Source organism: Berghia stephanieae, chromosome 4, assembly GCF_034508935.2.
Source record: "Berghia stephanieae isolate SIO BIC M18660-M18661 chromosome 4, UCSD_Bste_1.3, whole genome shotgun sequence".
In the NCBI taxonomy this organism is placed as follows: Eukaryota; Metazoa; Mollusca; class Gastropoda; order Nudibranchia; family Aeolidiidae; genus Berghia; species Berghia stephanieae.
In genome coordinates, this window is record NC_088363.1 from 64,642,234 (window position 1) to 64,652,233 (window position 10,000).

The following is a 10,000-nucleotide window of genomic DNA, read 5'->3' on the forward strand; positions in this document are numbered from 1 at the left end:
GTAGTAGTAGTAGTAGTAGTAGTAGTAGTAGTAGTAGTAGTAGTATTTGTATTTGTTGTGGTTGTTGTTATTGTTGTGATAGTGGTAGCAGTAGTGAGAGGGAGAGAGAGAGAGAGAGAGTGAGATAGAGAGAGGAGATAGAGATAGAGGGAGCACTACTACTACTAATACTATTACTACTAGTACAACAACAACTACAACAACTACTACTACTACTACTACTACTACTACTACTACTACTACTACTACTACTACTACTACTACTACTACTACTACTACAACCACAACTTACTACTACCACAACAACTACTACTAATACGACTACAACTACTACTACTTACTCCTACTACTCCACTACTACTACTACTACTACTACTACTACTACTACTACTACTACTACTACTACGACGACGACGACGACGTCGACTACTACTACTACTACTACTACTACTACTACTACTACTACTACCACCACCACCACCACCACCACTTCAGCTTTCACTCCTTTTCTTTATTTTCTTATTCTGTTTCATATTTTTTTCATTTCAATTTCTCAATAATGAAACGTGATGCCAGCAGATGTATGCATCAATAGCCCACTCACAGATTAATAACTGCCCCTCTGGACAGTTATGTGAGTGCATGTTCAACGTTGAAGGGATGGTCGAAGGAATGACCATTCATTGATTAGATATTTCACTTGGGACGTCAATTATTGATGCCATTATTCATAAAGTGTGAAGGAAACCAACGAGGCTATTATTACACTGGCATGCTTTGACAAAAAAACTTTTAAAAATATTGTCCAGAAAAAATCATGCTTCAAATATCGATTGATTAAAATGGCACTTAATTTATCACAAAATTGCATACCTTAAACTTGTTTTTATTGTTGGTTTTGAGACTTTGACTAAAGTTAGAAGCTGTGTAATTGATCCATATGGGCAATAAAAGTTTTCTGGCTTATATGAAAATGTGTCGTTTGTTAGAGGACAAAAGTAAAGTCTTTACATCTTTTTATCATTTGAAAGAGTATCCTTTTCTGTCGGGTGATATATATTCCCATATGAATAAGACATGCAGTTTATATAATGGTATACAATGATGTTCAACATAATAACTTTCGAGAACACGTCTGATGCAATTTGATAATACGCATAATTTATAAAATTGGACTAGAATACATTATTCAATATTTTGACAGATCGCCAATTTGTCAAAAGTACTTAAAACATTCACAGTCTTCTGTTGCGATTGTTTGTTGTTTTGTTTGTTTTGTTTGTTTGTTTTTTGTTTTTTTGTCTTTTGTATTGTTCTTAGGTTGTCCCGATAGCTCATTGGTAGAACACACATATCTCAAGCAAAAGAGCCAGCAATGGTCCCACTTCTTGTCGAGATGTTTTTACCTCTCTCCGCACCGAACAAGAATTGAATAGCTAGCTATGTTAGATCCGACGAAAAGTATTTTGCCATACACTAGTGTCTTTTCCAAGGATAGTGAACAATTGTTACACTCCTTTTAAAACACAGAAACCAGGATATATATAAATTTGAGGCAAATGTTAATCATGTTTTGGTCTATGTTTAAGAACGGTATATTTTATTAAATTGATTATAACCACACCCACACAAAATTAATGAAAAGAAAAAGAGAGATTTTTTAGATATGCAGCAGGCTCCGACTCATTCTTTAATAAGTTAGAATAGAAAACACTCACTTTGTAGATCAACTCCACAAAAGGGTGTGGTGTTTATCATTGAAAAATACGTGTATGGTATTCCCCCGAAGCTGATAAAACTATAAAATTGCTAGATTTAAGAAAATATACTTTTATGTATTTGGAATCCAGAACCGTTTTAATTGGATTTCTATATTTTTGTTGTTTAATTGAGGACTTTTTATACAGCAGTTTGTTCAAAATTGTATATGCTATCCTCAGTAAAAATTGATCTTAAATCTCATTTAGTGAAATATTTTCACTGTTGTGACAAATGGAATCTATGGAGCTTTACTTCATATTCTAATAGCAAACCGACTTACAATTGTTTTAAACAGACATGAGTAAACATGAGAATCTATTAGAAGTCATTAGTAACAAATAATTGTATTAAATGCTGAGTCGCAAGATGGGAATTGGCCGACAGCGTTTTCTTCATATCAAAACAAAAACATACAAAAAAAGTCGTTCAAGCAATTCCCGTCGAGTCGAGTCTCTTATGTAAACATTATTATGTATTTTAATAGATATGATTACATTTGTTCGAGCTTAAATAGCACTTTTCAGTAGAAGAATGGTGCGTCTCTCTTTACAAGAGATGTGATAATTGTAATAATAACTCTTGAAATCTGCGATAAAGTTGTAGTAGGTAAAGATATTATGTAAAGGTGCAGTGTGGGTGATTTGATGTCTTAGGTGTTTAACCAGTTAACTGACGTCAATTTTGAAAGACACGTATTTAAATATTTGTCAAGAAAATATGTTCTTCAAATATCGATCGATTTAAATGACGCTCATCTTGGCAAAAACTCTCAAACCTGGGACCTTGCATTTAAATGACCCTTATCCTGGTAAAACCTCTCAAACCTGGGTCATTTAAATTGATCCATATTTAAAGACGAGTTTTCTGGCCAAATTTTTAACTACGTGTCTTTCCGGGTACGGCAGTTAACTGGTTAAAGACGCCTTTTGAAACATCCTATTAGAGAATAGTTTGAAACTGCGAAAGTAGCTTTAGAGAGTTTAGACATCTTAATTTGCCTCACGTCTAAAATGGATAGATATATCTACTCTCGCACTAAGTTACACGATTTCCAACATTCTCTTACGATACTCATCATTTTTTACTTCATTCTATCCCCCAACAGTTTTACTGTCTCTCGGCTCTACAAGTGTTTTTGCGCATCAAAGAGCAGGGAAGACATTTACATAGAATGTTTCCATAACTGACATTATGGCTTGCATAACGACAAGAAGTAGGGGAGTTAATGGGATGAATCATCCCCAAGATGGCACTTCCACGAGATGACTGCCGTTTCCGAGACGGGAATCTAATTTGTAGACACTCACGAGATGTTTCGATTGTCGCATCCTCACTTGGAACCACTGAGGCTGTTTAACAACGCCCGAGTATAACTAATCCAATTCATTGACTGAGGCTTGAGTTTCATGTAATTTTACGCTTGTTTAACTTTAATTGTTTGTATGTGTCATAATGTCATTGGTAGAATTATATTCACCAATAAGTCGCTACGCTTTTTAGAGCATATGAGTGCGTTCATATTAACCAGTTTACTGCTGTACCATAGAAAAAGTCGTATTCAAAACTTTGGCCAGAAAACTCTGCCTTCAAACATCGATCGATTTAAATGACATGAAGTCCCATGTTTGAGGGGTGTTTTTTTTTTCAATATGAGAGTCATTTAAATCGATCGATGTTTGAAGGACGGGTTTTCTGGACAAATTTTTAAAATACGGGTGTTTCCAGAGTGCGGCAGTTCACTGGTTAGCATGAACGCTCTTATGCTCAAATGCTCTAAAAAAGCGTAACGACCGCATTGATGGTTATCTTAATTTTTTTTTTTGTCTAACGAGTCGAATATAAAATGTTCTAACATAAGTTTCGAGAAAATAACGGTCAACAATACAGCTTTCTTTGTGTCAATGCTACATGACAGTTGCATACCTCTCCAAAGTGATATATATATATATATATATATATATATATAATTTAGAATTTTTAATTATCGAAAATACGTCACACGAATCACTGAGTACTATGAGTACTATTAGGGAGATGATGATCTGGCGCAAAAATTGACATAAAATCTAAAACAAAATCAGGATGGCGATGTGACACTTTTTGTACCCCCCCCCCCCCCCCCCATCCCCGAGAAGGCGGTTATACTCGATCCAAAGTATCGGATTAATTTTTTCACGAACTTCAGATATTCGTTTTATTCATCCGTTGTTTCATAGGCCTATTTTTTAAATTCTTCATCATTTTTGTTACTAGGCGGTTTGCTCCATCCTTCCAATCTACACATATGTTTGTCTGTTGGCACGAATTGAGCTCACCATATTATCCGATGTTCCTGTTCTTGGAGCGTACCAAAAGCTAAACTATGTCGATTCGCGTCTTTTAAGGACGCTAATTTGATTTTAGCATTTTATTTTTCTTTATTTTGTTTCAAATGTCAGTTTTCCTTTTCGACTTTTTTCTAAGTCCACTTTTTAAAGAATGGCTGATAATGTATTTGGGAAATATTGTGATTGCCTATCTGATCTAACCCTTGCCAAAAACTACCTTGCTCTGACTGCCAGTGAAAATCCCTCATCCTAATCATCGGAATTTCATTTGTCTGCTTCCAAAGTACTTAGGAAGAGAATGCTTTTACACCCGCTTTTACTTGCATGTTATGCTAATGTGGGCTGTGACAGATGAGATTTCTACGCCAAATGGACGTAAAGTGACTGTCCGGGTCATTGTAAATTGGTGTCCTTCCGTTTGGCGGTTCAAGGCAAAGGCGGATGGGACAGGAGATCATCCTGATAATGCACGACCACAAAATCAAACTCACGCAAGGCACTGGAATTTGAATCCCTGCCATGGCAGTAGCAATGAAATGTCAAGAGATCGTAGTTTGTTTCCTGAAAACATCCTTCAAGACGTCAACTCCGGCATAAAGTTTAATACGATTTTAGAATTCATGTGATATCATCACAAAACAATGGCAGGCCTTAATTCAAAAAAAATTTGCAAAGTTCATGCTTGTTTTTCTTTTATTTGTTTGTTTTGTTTTTGGGGTTTGCTTTTTTTTTCTTGTTTGTATTTGTTTGTTTGTTATTTATTATATTATGCTTGGATAAATTGTGCACGTAAATCAGTGTCTAACATTAGATCTAAAGACGAGATCTTAACTTTAGGACTAAGCCATATCTTCTGTCATAAGTGCTGCTTTTTTGTTAATATAGTCGGACGGTCTATTCAAACTATAAGCTTTTTATTCAGACAATCAGATTTCATGCTACATCTTGGCGACTCCGTGTGTTTCATAATGTATCGTTTTATCATTATTTTAGATTTATAGATCAAAATTATCAGGTCGTATTTGAACGTATCTAGCCTTTAACAAGTTATATTTCCAATACACCACTCTTTCTATCGCAACTTCAACGGAGCTGATAACATCATTCTGTTCTAGCATCTGACAATTGAAAATAATTGGATCTTACGTTTTTAATTGTTTAGATTTTATCAATATGTTATTTATATGCAAATTATAAATAGTTTTTAAAAAAATTATTTTAATTTCATCATAATTGTTGTCTTTGTCTTGTTTTGTTTTTGTTTTGTTTTGTTTTGTTTTTGTTGGGTTTTTTTTTTTTTGGGGGGGGGTTGTTTTGTTTTTTTTGTTTGTTTGTTTTTTGCTTTTTTTTAAAAACTGTGAATCTCACCTTTGTTACTCAGAAAGCCAACACGATTATTGCCCCTGAAATCAATGATGGCATCACGATACATTGATCACCGTATAAATGTCATTTGCAACCCCCACAACCCGTAGCTATTACAACGCTCGTATTATCGTTTTGTTTAAAACTTTACTTACATTATGCTGAAACATGGATTTAAAGCAGTAAATGAAAATATAGAGTAAATCTTGACGTGTGGTGTTATGGTCTACAGACACAACACTAGGCTTGTGGTCTGCAGGTCTCGGGTTCAAGCTCTGTTGTGGATGTGCAAAGTTGATTCCAGGCAAAATGCTCTTTACCGACAATCTTTAATCGTACTCGGGTGAAAAAATATTGATTTGCATGTGGAAATATAAAGTAACTGTATTAGCGCATAAATCTCTCGTTTTAAATGATAAGTTAAACTGTTAACTTCTAATGAGTTTTGAGTACATTAAGTAATATTGCGCTATTTACAGTTCCCAACAACACTTTTCTTTTGATTTAAGACTAACATCCTTTATCGCAGTCAAATCATGTTAAAATGATGCAATGATGTTTTATTGTTGCATACGCTAATGCAGTTCTCGTTAGATTCTAGCACACTCTCGAGAGAAGCCAAAAAGCGTGCTAGAATCTGAGCTGGCCGAAATCCAATGCTCATGGGAGGAAACGACTATATATATATATATATATATTTCGGTCACCCAGCTCCAACATACCGTATTGCAGACAGTGCTGAAATTCATCATGCTAGAATCCAGCCAGCACTGTAAACTGTAATGAAATAATACTTAAATCATCCCCAGCAACGTGTATCATTTACATCAAGCAGTCCATTTCGATCGTGGAATTTTAATATTGCTACCGTAAAGCAATTTCCACGCAGAATCTTTTCATTTCATTATTCATTACATTCGATTCTCTTGGGACATTTTTTTTATAAGAGACAATCGCATCACTGTTTAACGAATAAATGATGGCTGGTGACCCATGCACGAGTGGATAATGTAAAACTATTCACCCGTAGACAATTGGAGTAATGAAAAGAGCTCAAGCAAAACTTCGGTTTACGTAGAGGATGCATTTAAAACGATCGAATTTTTAATGCGACGAAGGCTTGCTTTGCTTGCAATGCTCGGAACTGTGTCAGATTGTTATTGACGCCACCGCCGTTTGTGTTTAAAATACTCGTGTTCTTTAAATGTCAAATGTATCCACATTATCTTTGAGATTATACAGAAAATATCAATTACCCATGCAGCAGTTTTAATTAGGCGAGATATAATAATACTCCTACCTCAATGATTATTTACTTTAAGCTGCACGATAGAGTGGTGACGCGATACTTAGACATAATATTATCATGGAGTCATGACATTTTCAAGACATCTTTAGTTTCCCAGTAAGAATCAAACCAACATTTATATTACATTTCGATTTTTATATTTTTCTTGTTTGCTTTTTTGTTTACAGGCTTGCGTTGTCCTTAAATGGAGAATGAATTTATTTAGAGAGGGGGGGGGGGGGAAGAAGAGAGAGAGAACACACGCACAGATATATATATATATATATATATATATATATATATATATATATATATATATATATACAGAGAGTAAGAGAGAGAAAGAGATAGAGAGAGAGAGAGAGAGTAAAGTGAGTGAATGTGTCTGTGTATGAGAGAGAGAGAGAGAGAGAGAGAGAGAGGGAGAGAGAGAGAGAGAGAGTGAGAGAGAGAGAGAGTATTTTACATGGACTATTATTCAACCCAATGTTCTTACGTCAAAAAATCTTTTCTGTACCTAAAAAGTGTAACATAAATGCGATGACAACAAAATTAATATATGAATAAATAAACTTTTTCATGTAAACCCGAGCTGAATAATAATAATAATAATAATAATAATAATAATAATAATAATAATAATAATAATAATAATAATAATAATAATAATAATAATAATAATAATAATAATAATATATTTCTATAGCGCCGAAACATCCACTTAAAAGTGCCCTGCAGCGCTTTAGATTAACTCATACGCACATACGCAAACACACCCATACACGCACACACACACACGACATACACACACACACACACACACACACACAAAACACATTTAAAATATGGCCCACACATATGTAGCTATATAGAAAAAGAAAAACATACACCAATATTAAAATGACCTGTAAAATAATTCAGTCTTTAGATGCCTCTTAAATGTTAGAACACTAGGAGCAGATTTTGTTCTAAAACTGAGAGAGTTCCACGTGCGTGGAGCTGTACAATGAAAAGATTTTTTGGTGAAATTTTTTAGTGAAACATATTTCTTTCATTAAAAGAGAGTCTGATGATCTGAGGACACGACTCGGTGTATAGACTTGAATGAGGTATTGTAAGAAAGAAGGACCCACATTAGTAAAACATTTATAAGCGTATAAAAGAATGTTGTACTCTATTCTGTAGTGAGCAGGGAGTCAGTGAAGGTCATGTACACCGGAAGTAATGTGCTAGCCCGAGTTTATAAGAGTAACAAGCCTGGCTGCCTTATTCGAGTGGGAATCTACAACGGGAATGCAATATTTACTTATCTTGCAACATAAATCTGTAGTCAAATCGTTATGCTGGCTGTTGAATCCTCGCGTTTAGTCTCAGAGAAAACAGGAAGTTCTCGATCACTTCAACAACGTCAAGTCTCAATGGAAAATTAGCGAACGGAGTCAAGTGTCTTTTTGTGAAATATCTTCGAGGCCTCTTTTATTAATGGTTGGCAAAGCCCTAACATGAAATGAATTTTAATCAATAACTTGTCGTATTAGATATGTGTTTGTTCACACGCTATTTTTGCCCTACTTTTTTTCTGTAGTGCTTTTTGAAATTGAGTAGATAACTGTCATAAAGAGGGGGACTATTTCGATAATAGTATGCAAGTAGATCCACATCTTAACATATTATATTTTGAGAACTTGGCTAGGACAGCGTATTGCAATTTTATTCTATTTGTTTCATCATACCCATCCCTTTCCATTGCACTAAATGGTCAGCTATGCCAAAAATAAATATGTCCGGTATGACATTTATCATAAAACTTTAATTTATCAATCGGTCAAAATGGCCATCGACTTATCAAAAAGAATGATATGAAACCTGAGAATTTAAAGAAGGCTTGCAAAAAAATTGGGAGTCGTTTTATCCATGGATATTTGAAATAAAAGATGAATGGTCAAAATGAAACAAACTATGTTTTGTCAGAGTATGGGAGAGAGAGAGAGAGAGAGAGAGAGAGAGAGAGAGAGAGAGAGAGAGAGAGAGAGAGAGAGAGAGAGAGAGAGAGAGAAATTACGTCATAGAGCCAGAATATTGACTGTTGAAGGTCGAGTTTTTAAAATTATCGAACACTTTTTGTATTTACTTTTTAGATATTAAAAAAATCATAGCTAAAGATGTTAAATGAAAAGATATTTTAAAGCCGATTGCTTAGAAAGGCTAAAAATGCTGCAACATAATTGTAATATAATATATGCACCACGAGGTTAGATTTTTTATTTGATCTACTTAATAGAAAAGTGATATCTATTGAGTTGTAACCCTTCTTTCTCTGTCTGTCTGTCCGTCTGTCTGCATGTCTCTCTCTCTCTCTCTCTCTCTCTCTCTCTCTCTCTCTCTCTCACACACACACACACACATACACACACACACACACTCTTTCTCTTTTCTCTCTTTTTTTCTTCCTCACTCTCTCTCTCTCTCTGTGTTCTATCTTTCTCTCAATTTGTCTCTTCATGTGTGGATGTGTTTGTCTATATGTCTCTCTCCCAATCTATCTATATATATATATATATATATATATATATATATATATATATATATTTATCTATTTATATCTGAATGTTTACCGCGTTTACTCATGGGTGTATCTGTGTCTATTTATAATAATTAAACATTTATACAAATCAATAATGTTCATTTTGTTAATTCAATATAAATATCCGAGACCAGATTACCCGGACAATACTTTCAGGACAGCCTTCAATTTTGACTTAGTAATTTAATGAATTAGAAAATTATATGCTGACAATTTGGTTATTTTGGAACTTGAAATCTAAACAAAACTTGTCATAAGCAAGGGCTTTCTTTCTCATCTTGGGAAATTTTAGTTTGACATCTTCGTGGGTTTTTTGTCGTTTCTTGTTTGTTTGATTTTTCTTTTTTGTTTGTTTGTTTATGTTTTTTTTTGGTCTTGTTTTGTTTTGTTTTTGTTTTTGTTTTTGTTATATATATATATATATATATATATATATATATATATATATATATATATATATATATATATAAAATAAATTATATATACTCAGTACAAACACAAAACATATATATGTGTGTGTGTGTGTGTGTGTGTGTCTGTGTCTGTGTGTGTGTGTGTTTATTCTTCGGATTTCATACCTCTATATATCATATATGTGTTTGTTTTGGTTCCGTTTTCTATTATTTACATTTTAAAGACATCATCCCCAATACATTTACTGTATACACTATTCCA

At 34.0% G+C, this 10,000-nt stretch overlaps 1 protein-coding gene across 13 annotated transcripts in view; it reads left to right on the forward strand.

The window, feature by feature from the left end:
• LOC144971022 (protocadherin gamma-A11-like) overlaps nt 1-10,000 on the forward strand; it is a 249,409-nt gene that overhangs the window by 194,770 nt on the left and 44,639 nt on the right. The gene's annotated exons all lie outside the window — the stretch shown is intronic.